Consider the following 23,686-nt stretch of genomic DNA (forward strand, 5'->3'; position numbering starts at 1 on the left):
GGTTCGATTCCTCAGCACCACATAAGCAGAAAAAGCCAGAAGTGGTGCTGTGGCTCAAGTGGTAGAGTGCTAGCCTTGAGCTGAAGAGCTGAGGAACAGCACCCAGGCCAGAGTTCAGGCCCCATGACTGGCAAAAAAAAGAAAAAAAGAAATGTACTCATTACCTTGTGCATGTAACTGTAACCCTTCTGTACGGTATTTTCACAATAAAAAACTTATTAAAAAAAAGAACTCAGTGGGCTCTAAAAGATACCACAGGAAAGTTAAGTCAGCAGTGAAGTATGGTATGGTGTGTATGGTATAACACTGAGGGTTCAGTAAAGCCATGTGGATATAAAAAAAAAAATCTCTTGTAACTGCAGAGTTTGTAGTTTCTCTTATTTGGTGGATTATAGACCCTCAGAACTAGAATATTAACCTTGAGGGTTAATAATTCCACAAATATTTTACTTTTTTCCAATGGCTATAAAGTAGCATATCAAATGTGGAATTTGAATAAAAATAGAAATGCTGTTGAGTCAGTTATTGAAGGATAATTAACTGTGGCGTCTTACACTTGAAATAATGCAAAGAACTCACAGACTGTGTGTGTGTGTGTGTGTGTGTGTGTGTGTGTATGTCTGTATGTGTAGAAATCATGTGGCTTGAATTCAGAGCTTGGACACTAGCCATGAGCATTTGGGCTCAAACTCTAGTACTCTACTGCTTCTGGCATTCTGGTGATTAATTGGAGATAAAGAGTCTCACAGAACAAAGGATAAAGGGTAAACCAATGCAACAGTGATACTCACAAGACATTATGCTGGAAATGATCTTTACAACTGGTGGGAGAAAGTAGGGGGCTGGGGAAGTGGGAGAAAAATGAGGGAGGGGGTAACAATGTTGGACAGATATATACTCATTACTTTACGTATATAACTAACCCCTCTGTACATCACCTTGACAATAAAATTTTTAAAAAAAGAGTCTTACAGACTTTCCTGGCCAGGCTGGCTTTGAACCACAGTCCTCAGATCTCAGCTTCCTGAGTGGCTAGTATTACAGGCCTGAGCCGCCAGCACCCAGTTCAGTTTTCAAATTTAATCAGTAAGGAAACAAAAAAAGGCAACAGAGAGTAGTTGGCTTGTAGTATGGATGCAAAGTTCATAATGTATGGTTCGCATAATTAAATGTTTTCATCTTGGATTTGATAAAAGTAGCCCCTGAGAAAAAGATCAGAAGTGTTATTTCATTTCCTTGCTCTGTTCATCCATCCCTCTCTACCTCCCTCCCTTCTTCCCTACTTTTTAATTTGAGACAGGATCTGTCTAGCTAGCTGAGGCTGGCCTTCAATTTGTGATCCTTCTGCCTCAACACTCTTAGTGCAGGGATTACAGGTGTGTACAGCTTCAGGAGTGTGTTTGCATATTTTATTTTTAGCTAATAGTTTAATCTACAAACATGTAAGGATACACTACTGTCCCTGGAAGATAATTTGTAAGCAAATTCCAAATGTAAGGCAATTTGAGGCTCATGATGGAGCATTTTTGAAGTAAAAACTTAGTCAATTTAAAGAAAGTAACTGCACAGAATGTGGTTTTTGTTTTTCCTTTTACGTAAATGTACCTAGAAACTCACACCACATCCCAAATGGTTGCAGTGCTCTGAAACATGACATACTTTGATTCAGGAAAGCTATGAGGGTCGGAGGGAGGGGACGGGGTGGGGCGGGGATATGAGGGGAAGGGATGGTATTGGTTCAAGGGCACCTTAAACACATGAAAGCTATGCTAGCAGTGGCAACACAGGTGCACTCAAGAGCACTTTAGCAAACTGAAAGTGGCAGATAAATGATAGGCCCAGCAATGTCTGTCAAAATCTAGGAAACATGGTCATGGATAGAATTCAATCATATAATCAAGTTACTCAAATGAACACAGTGTCCTCTGCTTCCTTTTGCTCAAGGCTAGTGCTCTACCACTTGAGCCACAACATCAATTCTGGATTTTGGTGGTGGGGGGGAATAGTTTAATGGAAATAAGAGTCTCATGGACCTTACTTCCTGGGCTGGCTTTGAACCACAATCCTTAGATCTCTGAATCTTTGAGTGGCACGGATTACAGGTGTGAGCCACCAGCACCTGTGTTCACAGTATGATCTTTGAGAATGAAATCACCATGTAGAAGGATCGTCGGGTTGAATGAGGTGAAAATTGTCAAAATAGTTCTAAAGAGCTACTGTGAGCCAGGTGGTACGCAACAAAATGGGGACACCTGTTTGTCTCATCCTGAAAAGATTTAAAACTACTGAAACGATAGAATTGTCTCCAGAGGTTGTCTATTCCCAAAGGTCAACCAGGGATAACTCGGTCCTCTGAGCACTTACTACAATGGCTTGTCAACAACAGAGGCCTAGGAGTGTGAGACACAGAGGATACCAGATTCTTTTGTTCTTGCTTGCTTTCTTGTTTGTTTTTATGCCAGTCTTGGGGCTGGAACTCTGGGCTTAGGCATTGTCCCTGGGCTCCTTATTGCTCAAGGCTAGCACTTTACTTCTTGAGCCACAGTGGCATTTATGGCTTTTTCTATGATTAATTGGAATAAGTCACGCGGACTTTCCTTTCTGGGCTGGCTATGGACCACGATCCTCTGATCTCAGCCTCCTGAGAAGTGAGGATTACAGGTGTGAGCCTCTGGTGCCCAGCTTTGATTTTTTTTTTTTGGGTCCCGTCGTGGGGCCTGAACTTTGGCCTTGGGCGCTGTCCCTCAGCTCTTCAGCTCAAGGCTAGTGCTCTACCACTTGAGCCACAGCGCCACTTCCGGCTTTTTTCTTTTTGCTTATGTGGTGCTGAGGAATCGAATTCAGGGCCTCAGGCATGCAAGGCAAGCGCTCTACCACTGAGCCACCTTCCCAGCCCTGATTTTTATTTTTTGAAACAAGTTCTTGCTGGCTCCTATGGTATCTTGTGAACTTCCTGCCTTTCAAATATTGAGATGATAGGTGTGTATCATCAATGTGGAGTCTTTGGTTCTTAAGGTAGATCTTCAGGACTGCCCTTAGTTAGATACACTTTAGGTCCGTTCTTTTTTCTTTTCTCCTTTCCTTTCCCTTTTCTTCCTTCCTTTCTTTTTTCATCCAAGACCTGAACTTGATCTTGGTATCCAACTCTTTTTTCTCATTGGCTCGTGCTCTACCAATTGAGCCATGCCTCCAGCCCCTTTTAGGTCCTTCTTGAACTTGATCTACTTGTGTTTCTCACCTTCATCCTGGACCTTCTGCTGCAAGAACTGGATTCCCTCATCTTAGATCTGTGTTCTTGTGACCAGCTTGTAGAACTTGTGTTTCATCTTGGGCAGGGTCCTTCAGCTTGTCCTTTCAAGACCTTGGAAGTGCCAACTGCAGCCCAGACTCCCTCAGCCTGTGCTTATCCCGTCTGCATGTGGCTAGGTGGATACCCTTCGATTGTAGCCTCTAAGGGCTTGAGCTGTAGTCCTGATAGCAGATCTGCCAGGTCCCCAGGGGCTGGTGGCCATCTTGCCAATGAGTATCTCCTTCAGTTCCAGCTAGGCTTCCTGAGGGATGCAGACCCACTTGGACCCATGCTGCATTGGGCCTGTGGACCTATTTAAGTACTGTGCTGATTCAGGCCAGAGCTGACGAAAACCTTTCCAGCCATTAGCCATGACTTGCTGAGAAGTCAGGCACACCAAGAAGTCATCTTGGAACCCAAGGGAGCACCTTGAACTCAAGATCCACTCACTAACATGAAGGTATTATAGGTCTATTTTTTTAGTAATGTGAAGGTGTTATACTTTTTATAAGCAGAAAACTGTCAACAAAGGACCATCCAGAGGCAGTTGGGAAGAACTGCCCAGATAAGAGGGGATGGAATCAGATCCTAAATGGAGTCACTTTGTGCTTTCCCTTTCAAAATTAACCAGAGCTGGGAGGCCAAAGAAAATAGTTCATAAGCATGTCTATCTAATGCTCATGCCTGTCTAGCTTCTAACTGGGCAGGAGCTTATATCTATTACATGCTATTTGTATTTATGGTGGGTCTCCTATCCATACCCTATAGTCTAGACATCTATGGTACAGGAAATGATCAAGGCCTCTCACTGGGCTTGTAACCACTCTGATCCACCACCAATTATTCTTAACCAGTATACCATGCTCTCCCTACCCAGTTGCAAGATGTTAGACAGGATATAGCCAAGTCATCCAATTTTTTCTTTTCTTCCCTGAATGGATGGCTGCTCTAATAATGTTTTTTTTTCTTTTTTAGTTGTGCAACCCCTTGTAAGACTTCTTTCAGTTTTCATCCAAAGACACAGACACATACTTATCACCTAGAAACTGTTACTGCTGCCTTCTCCTGGACCAGATGACACTCTAAGGTGGACACCCCTTGTCAGCAGGAAGTGGCCAGAGAGAATCAGCACAGCTTTATAACCATGAAAAAGCTGGAATGTTAGGTCTGCCTGGGAAAATGGCCCTTTGTTTTCTCTCAATACAAAACCAATTGTAGAACTCTCCCCCTTTATTCTCTCTCTCCCTGTAAGACTGCACCTGATCCTTCCTAGAAGTCCCTGCTAGCACCTGTAACCCAGTGACTGGTGCACCTGAGGGCAGTGGGAAGTCCCCTTGGTTCGGAGTTCACTTCCTCATCCTCTCTGGTCATGACTTCTTCTCACTCTTCCCTACGTAATCTCTCTCTACCATTAGTTTGAGCTGCTACACACTGTACCCTGGAAGATTGGGTCTCCCAAATAAACTCTTTATGTCTGGGAAAAAAATCACTAGTCAAAAAAAGCTCAAGAACCCTACTTATAAGTAAAAAAATCCCCAAGGGAACTGAATGTTTTCTAGACTTTACCTAGATACTGTGGTTGAAGGCTCTAATTCTGAGATACAGTCTATCTTTTTCAACAACTATTCTTCTCTTTTCACTTAGAAATTGTACTTCTAGGAAGCATTGTAAAGATTCATGAACAGGTGTGCTAAATGACCTGTGCATAAGGTAATTTACGAGTGCATTGTTTGATATAGCAAGATCCTAGCATTACAAAATACTCCTTGATAATGATTAGCAAAAATTATGGTGCACCTGTATAATAGACTGTAATAGAGTTGCTAAAACTGCAGCAGATTTTGTGTGAGGTAGATTGTTCTGTGAAGAAATTGTTTTTTCTACTGCATATTTATACAAACAGGTAAGCATCTCTAGCCTGAAAAGTAGAAATCCAGATGTTCTAAATTCTGAAACGTATTGAGTGCTCACACTGACCACATGTGGACATTACATAGCTGACCACATAACAGGTGCAGTAAGAACACACACCCATTAAAAATGCTGCACAACATTATCTTCAACCTACTCAGATAAAGTACATATGAAACGTAAGTGAATTTGATGTTTAGACTTGAATTCCAACTTCAATGTATCTCATTACATTCATGAAAACATTCTAGCATTTGCAAAAAGTTTTAAAAGCCAAAGTATTTCTGTCTTAAGCATTTTAGAGAAGGGACATTTTCTATTTGCTTTCATTGTAGAGATCAATCATTTACCTGGTTAACTTTATTCCCATGTGTTTTGTTATTTTGTAGCTACTAGAAGTGAGTACAATGCACTTTTTAATTTATAAGAGCTCTTTATATTTTAAAGATATGATATATCTTTGCAAAAGTATTTTTCATTATATTTTTCCATGGTGAACTTGGTGTATAGATTTTTTTTTTTTGTCGGTCGTGGGTCTTGAACTCTGGGCCTGGGTGCTGTCCCTCATCTGTTCAGCTCAAAGCTAGTGCTCTACCACTTGAGCCACAGCGCCACTTCTGGCTTTTCTTGCTTATGTGGTACTGAGGAATCGAACCCAGGGCCTCATGCATGCAAGGCAAGCACTGTACCACTGAACCACCTTCCCAGCCCCCCTTAGATATATTTCACTTAGATATATTTCACTTAGTACTCTTTTATGTTAAGAGTTCAATTTGATGATCTAAAACTTTATAGCATCATAAACTAAGTCAATGGAGTACAGAAAAAATGGTGGATTAGAAAGAATCTCCATTTGGCTTTGTAAATGTTAAGAGTCAGGATAACAAAGGAGAGACTATATTGCAAAGAGACTGAGAGAGGAAAAGCTCTGGTAATCATGAAATAAATGACAGGACAACTGAAACCATTTAGAGACAGAAAGGTGATGCAGAGAAGAATAGGGAACAGTTTATCACTCCAACCTTGGCTCCTGGACCATAACTACAGAAAATCCAGGCAGACCTGGTGAAAACAGAATGGCAGAGCTAGCTGCAGAATAAACACACACTTCCTGCGAGTCTTACATCCAGCACAGGGATTTGTCTGACAATGAGTCCTCTGGAGTGGCAGGCTAGCCTTCGGGAAGAAAAATAATTTTGTCTTTCTTCTCATCATGGAGAGGTAGAGTCAGGTACCATCTTGAGAAGGTCTTAATCTTTAAAACTGAGCTGCTCTTGAGACCAGAAGAACCAGATCCAATTACAGCTCAGAGAGCAAGGGGACATGCTTCCTTGAGAGGTGTCCTGAAGAGATGGAAAATAAGACATGGACTTTATGGTAAGCATAAAAAACGAGAGAGCTGTGATTGCCAATGTTTTCCCCTCTTAGGAAAAGAAGTAAGCTCTATTCCTTGAGGATCCCTGCCTATGAAAACTGAGCTCCCAGCCTCTTGCTAGCTCAACTCTGGAGCTACCTGGCTGTGTGTGTTTGCTGCAGGGTTGGTCTGAGTTTTCTGAGCTTGGATCTCGGTATTTCCCCGTCTTCTCTGTTAACTGTTCCATAGTGTCTGAAAGCACTGAGCTTGGCAAGCAAGGTCTCATGTTTTCATGATATCCATCTCTAGTGCAGAACCTGGTGTTCTGTTTCCTTCCCCCTTTCTCTGACACCTTCAGGGGACATGCCACATCTTGGATGCTCTCTGGCTCTTGGGGCAAAAATGATGGTTCTATGGAGCAAATGGGAATCTATCTGCCATACAAGATTGTGAAGAGTCTTGTGACCAGCAGAAGTTTCAGGTACACAAGAGTGGAACCTTCGAAAGTGAATGTAAGAAGCCAGGTGCTGGTGGTTCATGCCTGTAATCCTAACTAATCAGGAAGCTGAGATCTGAGGATCACAGTTTGAAGCGAGCCTGCGCAGGAAAGTCCGTGAGACTCTTATCTCCAATGAACCACCAGAAAACTGGAATTGGCACTGTGGCTCAAGTGGTAGAGCACTCACCTTTTGCTGAAGAGCGCAGGGACAGCGCCCAGGCCAAGTTCAAACCCCACAACCGAAAAAAAAAATGACCACTAAGCCACATTCCCAGCCTATAAATATTTTAAAATGTATTACACGCAGGCATATTCAATTATTTGGAAATGTCATTAGGAAATTTGGCTTTGGGGTTAGGATTCTGTATCCTTAATTGTAGTGTCCAAGCCTGTAGAAATAGCAGCAAGCTAGTAGCTTACAGGGGGAATAAATCTCGATCTTCTTTCCTGAATAACAAGACATTTAAAAAAGACATTTCAGAATCATTTATTAAGGAACAGTTCTCGGACATGATCAAGACAAAATAGGGCCAGCATTTGGGCTCTCCAAGATAAAAGGTGAGTCTTTGAATATAGAGAGTAAGAAACAGAGAACAAAAAATATAGAAATTTTGTAATGAACTAAAAATCAGACTGTGGAAATTAAGAAAGGGAGTCCTGTGTATATATGCAATTAAGTCTTTAGCTCCTCTGGTTAGATGGGTAGGAAGAGGATGACTTAGGCTATGGCAGATCTGGCACAGGAATCTCCCAGGACAAACAGAAAATGCTTCTTGTAGAAGAATTCTTAAGAAGCCAGACAGGCTACCTTCATAGTCAATTAGAGTCAATCCTCAGTTGGGATGGCACCAACGCAAAAGGGGAACAAGTTTCAACAATGTGCAAACTAATGACTTATCTCAAAATCTCCTAAGAAGAGAGTTGGTGTTTGAAAAGTATCCAGAAGAGAGAATTATTATGATTATTTCAGCTTTCTAGCTTTACCAGTTTTCTTGGCATTCAAATTAAGATCCCAGCCACTCCAAATGTAATTTTCAAATAGTTTTTGTTAACAGCATCGATCTATATGGTTAGCTCAATGCAACCAAGCCTGTTTCCTATTAAAAATACTTATTCCAAGTCACTCACATTCTATGAAACACAGGCTTAACAAATTATTATAGTAAAATACTTTCAGTATGAATGTCATTGGATGCACAATAATAGGCAAGTTATCTAATTTTAATTATTTCCATCCCCACCACCCTATCTTCTGTTTTATTCTGTTGTGCTTTGTATAATGCATTCAGAAGATTCCATAATTACTATCTGCTAGATCTTTAGCTAGTATTTCTGTTGGTATTGTATAGGGATCTTAACTATCTAACTGTACAATATTGGTGGCTTCTGCATTGAACTTATATTGCTTCTAAATATTTTTTTTGTAATTCTGAGTAGAAAATAACTTAAAAACCCCAATTATGTATGCATGCTTAAACATTTTAAAAGAACAATTGATTTATAAAACAAAACAGATGGCATTTGCCCCAGGGAAAGTTACATACTCTCTTATGTTTTGAATTCCGAAATGGGCAACAGGCTAACATAATGCAAAAGTTGCACTTCACATATAGACACATTTTTTTTCAAGGGTTTGATTATGTTCTTAAGTAAAGGCCAAATATTGTTTTTTAATATTGTTTTTCCCTGCCTGAAAGGTTTCTAGCGTGCTTCTTTGAAGAATTGTCCAATTGTGTTCGACACAACTAGAAGCAAATGAATCATGCGATATTCAAAACATTGCAGGACAGCAGACGTGACTGGAGAGAACTGATGTGGACAAATTGCTGTCACGTGGTTCCAGGAGATTGCTGTTAGCAAGCGGGATGTGGGTAGAACTAGAAACTGCAGCAGATGGTGGGTCCTCTGCAATTGTCTTCCCAAATATTGCGGTCACATTTTCTAGCACACTTTTACTTTTTCTTCATTATCTCTTCAACCCTTATTATTTCTTCAACTGAAAGAGGTTTAGCTGTGGTAAGAATAATTTTAAACTAAATATTGTTATCATAATATCTAAAAGTGAAAGGTATTCAATGACCTCATTCATTTTATATATTCAGTGATGCCAAAATTGGCCTGGGCAAGACCGGATTGTTGGCCTTTTCCAAGCTGAGCTCATTCCTGAATTTTGTGTGGTGGCTGTGACAGCTGAAAAGCTGCCACAGGCTTTGTGGCTCTGATTTCAGTGGAGAAGTTCCAAGATCTTCATTGATATAGGCTAATTTTATTTGAACCATCTCTTAAATATCACTGAGTCATCAGTACATATTTCAATGTGACCTCCAAAATCTTAATGCTGAAGAATCATTATTCAGAATCATTTGCTTGAGAGATCTTATGCTCATGGCTGTTCAAATGATTTTGGAATTGTGAGCACATTTGTACTTGCTCATGTACAAGGATGAGAAATCAGTTGGCTTTTGGGTATAGTCAGTGGTGAAAATTATTTGTTTTGAGGATGTATTTTTTTTGAGACAAGGTGCAGCACTACATGGTAAAGACATCTGCATCCCCATGCTCTGAGAAGCATTATACACAGTAGCTAAGACACATGAACAACCTCCAATGTCCGTTAGTGAGCAGATAGAAAAAGAATATGTGGTAGGTACATATAATGGAATACTATTCTACCCCTCACTCCCCTTTTTTGCTAGTCCTAGGGCTTGAACTCTGGACCTGGGCACTGCCCCTGAGCTCCTCTCCCCTCTTTTTTCCTTTTTGCTCAAGACTAGCACTCTACCACCTGAATCACAATGCCACTTGTGGCTTTTTCTGTGATTCATTGGAGGTAAGAGTCTCATGGACTTTCCTGCCTAGGCTGCATTCCAACTATGATCCTCAGATCTCAGCCTGCTGAGTAGCTAGGATTACAGGCCTGAGCCACGTGTGCCTGGCTAACCATTCTGCCCTTTGAAGGGAGCATAAGATCTTCCAGGCAGGATGCTTCATGCCTGTTATCCCAGCATTCAGGAAGGGGAGTGGGGGGCGGTGAGGTAGAGGTAAGAGGATGACAAGTTTGAGACCAGCCTGGGCTAGACCTGTCTCAACCAAAACCCAAACCCAAACAACACAAAACAATATGCCTCAAAACACCCCTAACAGTGAAGTTAAATAACTTTCTATTTTGCATAGTAGGAGCAAGTGCGGAGAACATTGTCATGCTTAATGTATTTAAGCCACACAGAATTTTAAAAAAGCACGATATCACTTATATGGAGAAATGAAAAAATCAAATATGTAGCGATAGAACATAAAACAATGATTAGCAATGAGAGATGAGAGGAAGATAAAGGGGAGAGGAAGGAAAGAAAAGATAGGTCATCAACTGTGTGGGCTGGCTGGAGATTGAGTGTGCAAGACAAGGATACAGATAATGGTACATGAGTTCCTGTGGAATGAGAACATTTTAGCTGCTCTTGCTTAGGTCAGTATTTGTGATGATGAATATGTGAACCTGTTTTTGCTGAACTAACCCTTTCCCATCTTGATGTTTTGTGTAGCATCATGATGGATACTTGAAGTATATACAATCACATTTAGTTTAAAAGAAAAAAGGAAAAGCTAATAAAGCAGATAAAAACGTGGCATAGAGAAACCCGAGATTCTTTTGTCTATCCATGAGTGCCAATAAGTATTGAAAAAATGTGTAAGGCATTGGGCAAGGTGAAGAAGGAACATGGTCACTGGTTTTAAGATCACCACACAATGATGGGACCACGGGAGTTCTAAGTTTGCAAACGGTTAAGCAGCAAGAAAGAGCCAAAGTCTGCCCACCATTGGGGATGGGCTCCCTCTGGAAGGATTTACAGGCATCAGCCTCATTGCTGAGGTTAGACTGCAAGGCAAACAGTTGGAAGATGGTTTAAAGTGGTCAAAGCAGTTGACCTCTCCCTCCCTCCTTTCCTCCTTCCCTCCTTTCCTCTTCCCTTCCCTCCTTTTCTCCCTCCTGCCCTCTCCCCTTCCCTTTCCCTCCTTCCCTTTCTTCCTTCTTCCCTCTCACTCTTTGTCCTTGTCTTCTTTAATTTCCTTTTCTCTTTCTCTTCTTTATATATTTCTCTTTGAGACAGGGTCTCTGTAGCCTAGGCTGCCTTCAAACTCACCCTCCTACCTTTTCCCCCTCCCTGCTCCGCCACACCCCCCCATGAAATCACAGGCTTGTACTGCCACAGTCAGTGCAGATTTTCCTTAAAGGATTAATTTTCAAAGGCTGTTGGTTCTGTGAGTCCAAAAGCCAAAGTAATTTCTGGTCAAGCCTCAGCAATAATACTTTAGTCATTCTAAGAACAAGAGTAAGCCGTCTGCACATGTAACAGCTGAAACTTTGTCATTTCATGGGGATAGAGAAAGATCTTCTAACTTGGTGTGCCACATGGTATTTACACATTTCTTTATGATGGGTGTAGATGTTCAAAATTCCCTCATTAGTTCTCATTAGTGTCTCTGGAAACATATGGGACTCTGACGAGAGTCAAGTCATTAAGGTCTTTATTATTTTCACCACCAAGAGGAGGGAGAGGATGCATTTGAAACGAGTCAATCATTGCAGAGTTAGGCTAGGAAAGTTGCAGAGTATAGACTGCCCCTAAACTGCCTGTGGTTGTTTTAAAATCTCCACTTTCTAAGGGAGATAGAATCAAAATTCATGAATGGACCCTTTACCGCTATTTGAAATAATAACCATTTTTTTTTTTTTTTTCACTGTGCTCATAGGGTCATTGCTCATAGATTCCAGATTCATTGCTCACAGATCCAGATTTGCTGGTTCACCTGCTGAAGTCTTACTTCATTGCAGAGAGAGTACAATGAAATAATTGATTTCTACAGGGTTGATATGCTAAAGCTCAATTCAGTGCACAAATTAATAAAATGAATGAATTATAAGCGAATTGAAACATAGTAAATTAATAACACCTCAATGTAATATGCTGTTTAATATGTTCAAGAGGGAACTATTTCAGCTGCTAAATGGATTGCAGTTAAATGAGTTAAAAACAAAGTAAATTTTAAAATGCTCCATTATTCATTAATGTACTTTAGTGCCTCATTAATCTACTTTAGATCACTCAGGCCCCTAAGTGCCTATCCTGAAGTGCTGATAAAGTATGAGGAATTGCATTTCCTATCCTAGAGTTCACGGAATACAGTAGCACTTTTCTTTTTTTGTTGGTCATGGGACCTGAACTCTGGCCTGGGTGCTGTCCCTCAGCTCTTCAGCTCAAGGCTAGTGCTCTACCATTTGAGACACAGCACCACTTCCGGCTTTCTCTGCTTATATGGTGCCGAGGAATCGAACCAAGGCCTCATGCATGCAAAGCAAGCACTCTACCATGGAGCCACCCTCCCAGCCTACAGTAGCACTTTTTTTTAGGGTGTCAAGGTCAAGGCTATTGGGCATAGACTTGCTTGGCAACTTTTAAAAAGAAATAGTTTGGGCTGGGAATGTGGCTTAGAGGTAGAGTGCTTGCCTAGCATGCATGAAGTACTGGGTTTGATTCCTCAGTATCACATAAATAGAAAAATCCAGAAGTGGTACGGTGGCTCAAGTGGTAGAGTGTTAACCTTGAACAAAAGAAGCTCAGGGACAGAGCCCAGGCCCTGAGTTCAAGCCCCAGGAATAGCACAAAAAAGGAGAAATAGTTTGAGGAACTATTTTCCTGTTTAGATACAATTGAACTTAATAAAACACCATTGCAAATTTAAATATGAACTGAAAGAATTAAATGACAACAACAATTCCATTTCTCCTTATCCAAAAGCATTCTTAAGGTGAGACCCATCAGTGGGTCAGCCTACAAATTTCCTGATTTAAGACTTGGTCACATTTATTTTTCCCTTGAAACAATATTGCTCCTTGTCTTTGAGAATTGAAGTTATGTGTCCTCAAAATTATGGGACATTTAGAAGGTGTGTGTTCTTTAATGATTAGCATGAGGACTCATCCTTCTATGCCTCGTTTTGTTGTCATTTGTTACTTTTGTTCTCTGTGACCTGGGGTAAATCTCATTACCTCTGGGTTGGCATTATAATAAAAGGTGACAGTGGTGAAGGCAGGCAGGATAGTGATGCTCCCCTGTAGACACATGAGCGCTATCTTTCAAGACAAGAAGTATAGAATACAGCGTTGGAGGCTTGGCTCAGATGGTAGAGCATCAGCCAATGAGTGAAAGCATCAGATACGGAGTCCTGAGTCCTGGTTTGAACAAAAGACAAAAAACAAATAAGTGTAGAATAAGCAAATCACAGAGAATGAAGTTTTACATCAAGGACACTAAGATGGTAATGAGAAAACAACACAGAATTGAGATACAGGTTATCAGAATGTCTCTGAGGAATAGATTGGAGAGGTTTCAAGATGGAGACAGTCAATGTATGGATTTTTCTTTTACCATAGGATGCTTACCCCATTGTGAATTCTGTTCAGGAAAAAAACAACAAAATTTCTTTCTTCTTCTTCTTCTCTCTCTCTCTCTCTCCCTCCCTCCCTCCCTCCCTTCCTTCCTTTCTTTCTGAGTCCAGTCGTGGGGCCTGAGCTCTTGGCCTGGGCACTGTCCCTCAGCTCTTCAGCTCAAGGCTAGTGCTCTACCACTTGAGCCACAGTGCCACTTCTGTGGCTTTTTTCTTTTTGCTTATGTGGTGCTGAGGAATCGAACCCAGGGCCTCAGGCATGCAAGGCAAGCACTCTACCACTGAGCCACCTTCCCAGCCCGCCACCTGGGGTGTTTGTGTAATGTAGTCGGAGGAGTTGCAGTGGAGTTTTGCTTGCCCTTTCCATTGCTCCCTGCACAAGCCCATCACTGTCCTCAGCTTGTCTGATCCATCAGGAAAGCTATTTCTCTCTTTGGAATAACTCTTCTAAGTATTACTAGTACTACTCATGAGTGGTAATTGTTTTTTCCTCACCACTTGGAGGTAGCTTGATAGAATTCAAGCCAGATTAGAAGAGGGAGGGAAAGCCTTGAAGATACGTATCAGTTCCCTGGGTGTAGGCATCCTTCAACTATGGTCTCTTTGGCTTTGGGAACAAGAGCACTCTCTAGTCAGCACAAGTTCGGCTGAATTGCTTTTTGCCATTTGCTCTACCAATAGCCTCTTTTTTTCTTTCTTTCACAGTGCTGATGATGAACTCCATGCTTCTTGTCTGCTAGGAATGCTGTCCCTCATTGAGATATACCCTAGTCCCAGTGAGCTAATTTGTTGTTGTTTTGAGGCAGAATCTTGCTATGTAACCTACACTGGCTTGGAACTTGGGATTCTATTGTCTCTGCATCTCAAAGAACTCCTTTCAAAAAGAAATTAATAGGGAATACCATCTGTTTATTTATTTATGATGTTTCTTCCTTTCTCAGATGATAATGATTGTAATATGTGCCTTTTTAAAACTAAGGTACGGAAAGGCTACTCTATTCAATATAATGATCTATCTATCTATCTACAGTTACACCTGTGTTTCAGAAACGCCAAATAAGCACAATGCACCTTAGGATGAGGAAATCTGAACATTTAAACACTGTTTTCCTTAACTACAGTTGTTGAAATCATTTTTTTTTTTGGTTGAAATTCTGTAGGAAGAATCCAAGTGGAGAGAGAAAGCCATGTGGAATTCACAGAAGAGGGATGCTTGTGGGTGAAATGAGACATCCTGGAAGGAAACTGGAGCCAGGACCTCGGGAGCCTAGAAATCAGCACAGTGAACTTGGGAAGTGGTGCTTTGGTACAAGAGGCAGGCTAGGAGTAAGGTAAATGGCAATGCTGTGCCTTGTGTTGGGCACAGAATACAATGGTGCTCGCGACGTCTAGGGGGCCACGCTAATGGATTCATCCTTGTTCCTGAGAGTTACCTGCATCTCCTTCCATGGGCCACAGCTTCCAGCTGTGCATTCCCAGTTTCATCTTGCTAAATCTCCTATTTAGCAAACCCTAGTGATAAGACCTGGCCAGGCCATCACAGGCTGGCTCTCTCTAGAGAAATCTTCTTCTCATTAATCTCCAAAACATATATATATATATATGCTGTACAGAGGGGTTACAGTTACATGAGTAAGGAAATGAGTACATTTCCTATCCAGCATTGTTACCCCCTCCTTTGTTTTCCCCCTACTATCCCTTCCCTTCCCCCCTCCCCAACTCCTCCCTCCCCCCCCCAAGTTGTAAAGTTCATTTCCTACATAGTATCTTATACATTTCATTGTTACAATGGATCAGCCTGTATCCTTATTTCAGCATTTTGTTATTTCCCTTCCCCTCCCCAAATTAGAAAAAAAATATATACAAGATATAGGGCGCCAGAATCAACTACAGTGAATATAGGGATTATACCATGGGTGAAGAATATACAAAAGAAACAAAAAAAATCATATGGTACATTATAGTACATTATAAATACATTAAAAACAACAGCAAGGAGGATCAAACCACTTGTGTCCCTATCTTGGGGTTCATTTTGGTTAGCATCATCTTATATGGACACATGTACATAGCTATTGCTTTTCTGCTTGTCCTAGACATATACTAGTTATTGCAAATAAGGGAAACCATGGGACCTAAGTTTCTTTGGGCCTGGCTTACTTAATATAATTTTTTTCCAAGTCTTTCCATTTCCTAACAAATGGGGCAATGTCATTCTTTCTGATGGAGACATAGAATTCCATTGTATGTATGTATATATGTATGTATGTGTGTATACATATATACACACACACATACACACATACACACACATGTGTGTGTGTGTGTGTGTGTGTGTACCACATCTTTTTGATCCATTCATCTACTGAGGGGCATCTGGTTTGGTTCCATATCTTAGCTGTGGTAAATAATGCTGCAATAAACATAGTTGTACTGGTAGCTTTGGTATGATCTTGCTTGTAATCATTTGGGTAAATGCCCAAAAGTAGGATTGCTGAGTGATAGGGGAGCTCTATGTGGCGTCTTTTGAGGAACCTCCATACTGCTTTCCAAAGTGGCAAAACCTTTTTTTTTTTTTTAGGCAGTACTAAGGTTTGTACTTGCAAGGCAATCATTCTACCACTGGAACAACATCTCAGCCCTTTTTTTGCTTGCTATTGTTTAGTTAGAGTCTCTACATTTTTGGTTGAAGCCACCCTGAGCCATCCCACCTATTTTTCCTTCATAGCTGGGGTTACGGGGGTGCCTCATTAAGTCCAAATTATTTGTCGAGAAGAGATCTTTCTATCTTTCCCCCTCCTCACATCCCTGCGCTAGCATTGAATTTTGATCCTCCTGATCTCTGCCTCTTGAGTAGCTATGATTACAGGCATGATCCACCATTCCTAGCCTTTTAAATTTTCCTACAATATCTATATTTGAAACAGTTTTGACTCACATTGGTATCTGGTGAAGTAGTGAAAGAAAGTTACCTTTCCTAGCATTATTTAATGAATGCGCCATATGTATATTTTTTTATTGCAAAAATACTGAACAGAGGGGTTACAATTACACAGGCAAGATAATGAGTACATTTCTGTATATTTTATAAGACATTTACTAAGAGATCTTCTGATGTATACTTCATAATTAAACAATCTCAAATAATTGTTTTAATCACAAAATTATTATTGGCTCTTAAATTTCCACCTGAAAATCCTTCTTAGAATTCAGAATGATTAAAATTTTTATATATAACTTGCTTAATAATTAGGTTTGTTTTTCAGAAAGTAATAATTTGAAAGCCATACGTGCATTTTCTTATCGTAGATGTCAGAATTATAGGACTAGGTTTATAATCCATTTTTGCATCTTCTCTTTCATTGGTTTTTTTCTTCTTTTAGGTTTCACCTTTTCTCCTGCTCCCATCTTATCCGACTTTTATCTTTTATTCTTCCTCAGAAATAAAAAAAAAACTACTATAAACTTTTTCAAATTCTTTTTCAAATACATTGACTATGATGGATATAGAGGTTTTACATATCAGGTAGTGCTTTATAAATCAATTTGTAAATTGAAATCATATGCTGTGCAATTTTGTAGGGGGGGAGGAGGGTTGGGTAGGGGAGTGGGTGGGGGGAGGGTGGGATGAGAAGGGGAAACAAAGGAGGAGGCTACAATGCTTGATAAGAAATGTACTCATTATCTTGCCCATTAATTGTAACCCCTCTGTACAGTATTTTCACAATAAAAAAAGAAAATAAATCAGTTGTTTATCCATCCATCCATCTATCCATCCCTGTCTTCATTTTCCCTACAATCTAGAGCAGAAACACACTGTTCCCAAACCATACACTGAGGGGCTAACAGACACCACAATAAGACTGTTTCATGTTCAGATTTGTCTGCAATTTTTTTGGAATCTTAATCTGTTTTCTTTGATTTTAATTATTTTCTTTCTTTCTTTCTTTCTCTTCCTTCCTTTCTTTCTTTCTTTGCCTTCCTTTTCCTCCCTTCCTCCCTCCCTCTTCCATCCCTCCCTTCTTTCTTTTTTTTTTCTTTCTTTCCTTCCTTCCTTCCTTCTTTCCTTCCCCTCTTTCCTGAGATAAGGTCTTCCTATGTAGTCCAGTCTGACCTCCAAGTTGCTATGTAGCCTAGGCTGCCATTGAACCTTTTAAAAGATGGGATTATATGAATGCAATATCATGCCTATTCTGAGTTTTCTAAAATACAGTACAAAGTGATTGCACAGAGTTAGTTATTGCCCAATATTTTTCAAACACATTTCAAAAGGATATTTGTCATATCAACTTATATAGGAGCTAAAAATTAAAGGAAGCTCGGTTGGAGAAATGGCTCATTTTTTAAATGTAAATAAAATCAGCAACAGTAAAAACCAAAATAGAGTATATTATACTAGAAGGAAAAAAGAGCACTGTCCAATTTGCACAATAAAAAAATAATAAATGAATAAACATGAAAAAAGGTGAAAAGAAAAAAAAAGAGCACTGTCCAGTCTCATGGCAATCAAAACAAAAATAAAACATGGCTCACTACATACCTCTCAGTATATGGGAAACAAAAAATACATTTTTGGGGTGTGTGCAAGTCCTGCACCTTGAGTTCAGGGCCTGGGTACTGTTTGTGAACTTTTTTTGTTTAAGGGTAGTGCTAAGTCACTTGAGCCACAGTTCCACTTCCAGTGTCTCCCTCCCCTTTGGCAACTGACTGGTGATAAGAGTTTCATGGATTCCTGACCGGGTTGGCTTTGAACTGCAACCCTCAGATCTCAGCCTTTTAAGTAGCTAGGATTGCAGGTATGAGCCACTGAGGTCTGGCAAGAATACATTAAGAATCTCTTAATTGTTATTATAAAGGTGTTATACAGTAGCATTACAGTGATATTAGTCAGGTAAAGGGTACAATTCTTTTTGGACAATGTCACCTCAAGAATACTTTTGATGAGCATCACCATACTGCTACTAAATTATGACCAATGTGTTTGAGCTAGATTACATAAGGCCTTTGGATTTAATTTTTTTTCCTAAGGCCAATTTGCTTTGTGGGAACCGGAGAATATGCTCAGATTTTCAGAACCAGTGGCCCAATAATTAGGTAATGTCCTTCAGTTAATAGAAGTAAGCTATAATGAACCCAGTGGAGATGTGGGACATGATACAGCAAAGAGGCAGCATCTAATCATCAGGAAGATACAAAAAAGTTGATGGTTGGTCACTTATAAACATCCCTTCAAACTCTACTTTGGGTGCAGTTTGAATTCAGTCACATGAGTCAAAAGTGAAAATCCATCTATGCATCCATCCATCTATTTTCTGTTCTTCTATCTATTCATCCTAGAGAAAGAATGGTCTATATAGCTTTTAGGGCACGATTTAGAATTTTAAGGCTTTGGATAGGATTTCGTATGCAAATTTATGTCCTACATGTTATATGAAGAGCTCTGAAATGGACAGAATTGACAAATTCTTCATTTGTCTAAGATGTGAGAGTTACTACATTTTCTTATGGTTTAGACGTCTGTTAGAACAAGTTACTTTACAAACTTGTCAACTTTCTAAGGACATTATATTGACCAACCCAAGTTTTTACATGAGATACAGAACTTAATTACTAGTTCAGTTGTTTATTGATGATATTGCAAAAGGATAATTATGTGCTATATTTCTTTCTGTCATGAGAATAAATAATTTCTCATTTATCACCATAGTATAGACACTCAAATGGAAATTTCAGAAATTAGACATTGTTTCCAACATTAAGAAAGATTAAAATTTGATGGGCTTGAACCCAGCTACACTACCAACGTATAATAGTTGTGTGAATTTGGAAAATTTAATCCCTAGAGTCTCTGTTTCCTTATTTGTAAAAGATAGAAAAATATTAGTGTATACCTCCCAAAGGCATGGTGAGGAATACATAAGAAATTTTGTGGGGATGGGAAGGGGAAAAAAAGGAGGAGGCAACAATGCTTGATAAGAAATGTACTCAGGGGCTGGGAAGATGGCTCAGTGGTAGAGTGCTTGCCTTGCATGCATGAGGCCCTGGGTTCAATTTCTCAGCACCACATAAGCAGAAAAAGCTAGAAGTGGCCCTGTGGCTCAAGTGGTAGAGTGCTAGCCTTGAGCTGAAGAGCTGAGAGACAGTGCCCAGGCCCAGAGCTCAGGCCCCACTACTGACCAAAAAAAAGAAATGTACTCATTATCTTGCCCATGTAATTGTAACCCCTCTGTATGGTATTTTCACAATAAAAATAAAGAAAGAAATTTTGTGGATCTTGCACATAATAATCAGTAATTTTAGTTATCATTATGATGATGCTTTAAGTATTTTATGATCAACTACTGACTCACTATGACTATAGACTATTTTTAAGATTGTCCAAATAACAGACCATTCATTTGTAGTCAAATTAGCCAGATTAGACCATCTCTTCTCTTCTTTATTACTTTAACAAAGGTGTTTATTGTGAAAATTGAAACCTGAAACCTCAGAGGAAGACGTCAGAATTCAGTATTAAAATTGGGGAAAACTGTGGGGTTTTTTAAAAACTAGTTGCCTTATTTCCATATCAACTCCATTAATGTCATCTTATTGGCTGCTATTGAGCCTCCTTGTTATCTCAGAATTTGGTATTGTACCTATTAATTACATAGAAGAAGGGAAACATTAGAAATAGAATTATGAGAAAGGGGGGAAGCAGCATCTGCTATGGTGGCAGGTGTCTATTTCTGGGCACATTTATCATGAATATAGTTGTCATTTAAAACAACCTGATTGCATTGATGTGTTTTCTTACACATGAGAGGGATGTGGTAGAAGTAATCACTCAAGAAGAGATTTGGGGCATAGAAATGAAGGGACAAAAGGTGAACAGATGCAGCAATGGTACTCACTGGACACCATGTTGGAAATGAACTGTACAACTTGTGGACAGAGGGGAGGGAAAAACTGAGAAAGAGTGAAGGAAGGAGTGACATTGTCTAAAAAGAAGTGTACTCATTACCTAATGTATAAAATGGTCATCCCTCTGTATGTCACCATTATAATAACAATAAAATAACTATCAAATGAAGGAACAAACTAAAAAGAGGAGAGTAGAGTTAAAGAACAAATTTGTGTGATTCTTTTAATCATCAACAACAAAATGAATTTATTTTATATCAACAAAGGATTCTATACCAAAATTTCATAGTCATATAATACTGGAAAGATGGTTTGTCCAGGCCATGAAAACACCTTATTAATATGGACTCTGGAGTTCAGTGAGCATAAATTGTGTGGTGCTTGCAACGGACAGAAGTCATGCCAGTATTTGCACCAATCTCTGCACCATCTGTGCAAGTTTGCACTTCAGAGTTCCAGAAACAGATCCTATGCTATAGTTTCTAGTTACTGCAAAGTTTTCCTAAAGTCCCACAGCATGATTAGTAGCTCTTGCTAAATACCTACTTACTGATAATTTCTAAATTAAAATCTAGGTTAAAAACAAACAAATCCACATGGGAAGAGAGCTAATTCTACATAAAGCTGTGTCACAATTATTTTGATCATGAGTAAATATTGTGTACATGTGTTCACAACAGGGCATTGTACAACTCCTTGTGGGTTCCACAGAATCTTATTAAAAGCAGTAATGAAACAACCTTTATTTAATGCTAGCATTTCACTAAGAGCAGAGATGGCTAGCTGTGCTATTGTTTCATATAGACCCAGACATAATCAGGAAAGCCTAATTTACCTGACTTCATTGATCTTTTCCTTTCTTTTAAAAATTTCAAATGGAATCTCAAGTGAATAAATTAGTAAATTTATCATTTTCTCTATAATACTGTCATAAGGACAGTTTGATAAAATAGCTCATTATAATCACTGATGTGAAATATGAGTTCCATCAGCATATTTTCATCAAATGCAGCTAAAGAAATTAGTTTGCTATTATCAAGGACTGTGGAATGCAAAAATAAAATTAAGTATGCAGTTATACTGGTTAAAGTTTGAGATTGACCCACATGAATTCAAAATAAAAACCTTATAGGAACAATAACATAACAACAAGGGGAAAAGGAATTATCCAGAGTGAATTGACAGGTGACAATGCTGGTCATGTAATTACCATGTTTGAAGTAAATCCATCCACTTCGAAGGTCACCTTCTGGTCAATCAATTTTGTCCTGAAATGTGATTTATAAAATCTTGCTTTAGTAAAACAAATCACAGCATATATATGCATATATATATATATATATATATATAAAACTATAATTTTTAACTGTAAAATATTCTTTTGGTAAAATACAACAAGCCTTATACATCATAGAACTATTTATAGATAGCCTTAATGTTATTTATAAATACAAATTGCTGTTATTTACAGCAGTAGTTTATGCAAACTAAACAATTGACCACATCAAGTGTGTATGGGTTTTTGAACTTTTATTTTTCTCTTTCTTTCTTCTTTTAATATATATTTTTATTGTAAAAATACTGTACAGAGGGGTTACAGTTATATGAGTAAGGTAATAAGTACATTTCCTATGGAGCATTTTTATCCTCTCCTTTGTTTTTCCCCTACCATCACTTCCCTCCCTTCTTTTCTTCTTTTTACCAGTTGTGGGGCTTGAACTCTGTACTTGGGAATTGTCCCTGAGCAATTCAGCTCAAGGCTAGTGCTCTACACTTGAACCACAATGTCACTTCTGGTTTTTCTGGTGTTTACTTGGAGATAAGAAGGCTGAGAATATGGCTTAGTGGTAGAGTGTTTGTCTAGCATGCATGAAGCCCTGAGTTCAATTCCTCAGTACCACATAAACAGAAAAAGCCAGAAGTGGCCCTGTGGATCAATTGGCCTTGAATACAGAGAGGATCAGGGACAGTGCCCAGGCCCTGAGTTCAAGCCCCAGGATTGGTAAAAAAAAAATGGAGATAAGATTCTAATGGACTTTTCTGTTTGGGCTGGCTTTGAATTGTGATCCTCAGATCTCAGCCTCCTGAGTAGCTAGGATTACAGGAGTGAGCCCACCAGTATCTGACTTCCATTTTTCTTAAAATGAGACATTCAACAAGAATTAATAGACAGGTCATTTGATTCAACAACTGGTGAATATACCAATTGAATACTGAGATGTGTGCATAACTGGTGAATAGATGCATATGTACATGTAAATGCAATGACTGATGATTAGCAATATTCGCATATTTAATTTTTTGTTTGTTTTTTTTTTTGTCGGTCGTGGGGCTTGAACTCTGGGCTTGGGCACTGTCCCTCAGCTCTTCAGCTCAAGGCAAGCGCTCTACCACTTGAGCTACAGCACCATTTCCGGTTTTCTGGTGGTTTATTGGAGATAGGAGTCTCACGGTCTCTCCTGCCCGGGCTGGCTTTGAACCGAGATCCTCAGATCTCAGCCTCCTGAGTAGCTAGGATTACCAGCTCCCGGCTTCGCATATTTAGTTTTTTGGTTTTTAATTATTTTATTATTTTTAGTTGTATAAAGGGTTTCAATTCAGTATATCAGCTTATGAATATGATGCCTCTTGATCAATGTCTCCCCTCTCTCTATCATTTTTCCCCAAGCTTATTTCATTTCAATAACTATCTGTATCAGTTTGCTATTATAAAAATCACAGGTAGCCAATCACTACCAAACCTTGTAGCACATGACAATAAACATTTATTTTGCTTGTGAAAAGGCAGGCAGAAGGCGGGCGCCTGTGGCTCATGCCTGTAATCCTAGCTACTCAGGAGGATCTGAGGATCGTGGTTCAAAGCCAGCTCTGGCGGGAAAGTCCTTGAGATTCCTATCTCCAATAAACAACTAGAAAACCAGAAGTGGCGCTGTGGCTCAAGTGGTAGAGCGCTCACCTTGAGCTGAAGAGCTGAGGGACAGCGCCCAGGCCCAGAGTTCAAGCCCCATGACCGACCAAAAAAAAAAAAAAGGCAGTTCTTGCTTGGGATGGCTGGCTATGTAAGTCTATGAATCTATCATCTGCCTTCTAGAATCAGCAGGGTCTCTGGGCATACTTTCCTGATTCTAGGATAGAGAAATGAGCAAACAATTGAAAACCCATGACACCTTATTAATGCCCAAGTTTAGAAATGATAGCATACGTTTTTCAAAGTATTAGAACAAATCACATGATGAAAACCCCAAGTCAGTGGTAGAGAAATACACTTTACCCTCCTAATGAG

General features: G+C 39.6%; 1 pseudogene; it reads right to left on the reverse strand.

Annotated features, from left to right (window-relative positions):
* LOC105989860 overlaps positions 1-14,985 on the reverse strand; it is a 22,229-nt pseudogene extending 7,244 nt beyond the window's left edge.
* Between the last annotated feature and the right edge of the window lie 8,701 nt (positions 14,986-23,686).

The sequence above is a fragment of the Dipodomys ordii genome, unplaced genomic scaffold, assembly GCF_000151885.1.
Source record: "Dipodomys ordii isolate 6190 unplaced genomic scaffold, Dord_2.0 Scaffold60, whole genome shotgun sequence".
NCBI classification, from domain to species: domain Eukaryota; kingdom Metazoa; phylum Chordata; class Mammalia; order Rodentia; family Heteromyidae; genus Dipodomys; species Dipodomys ordii.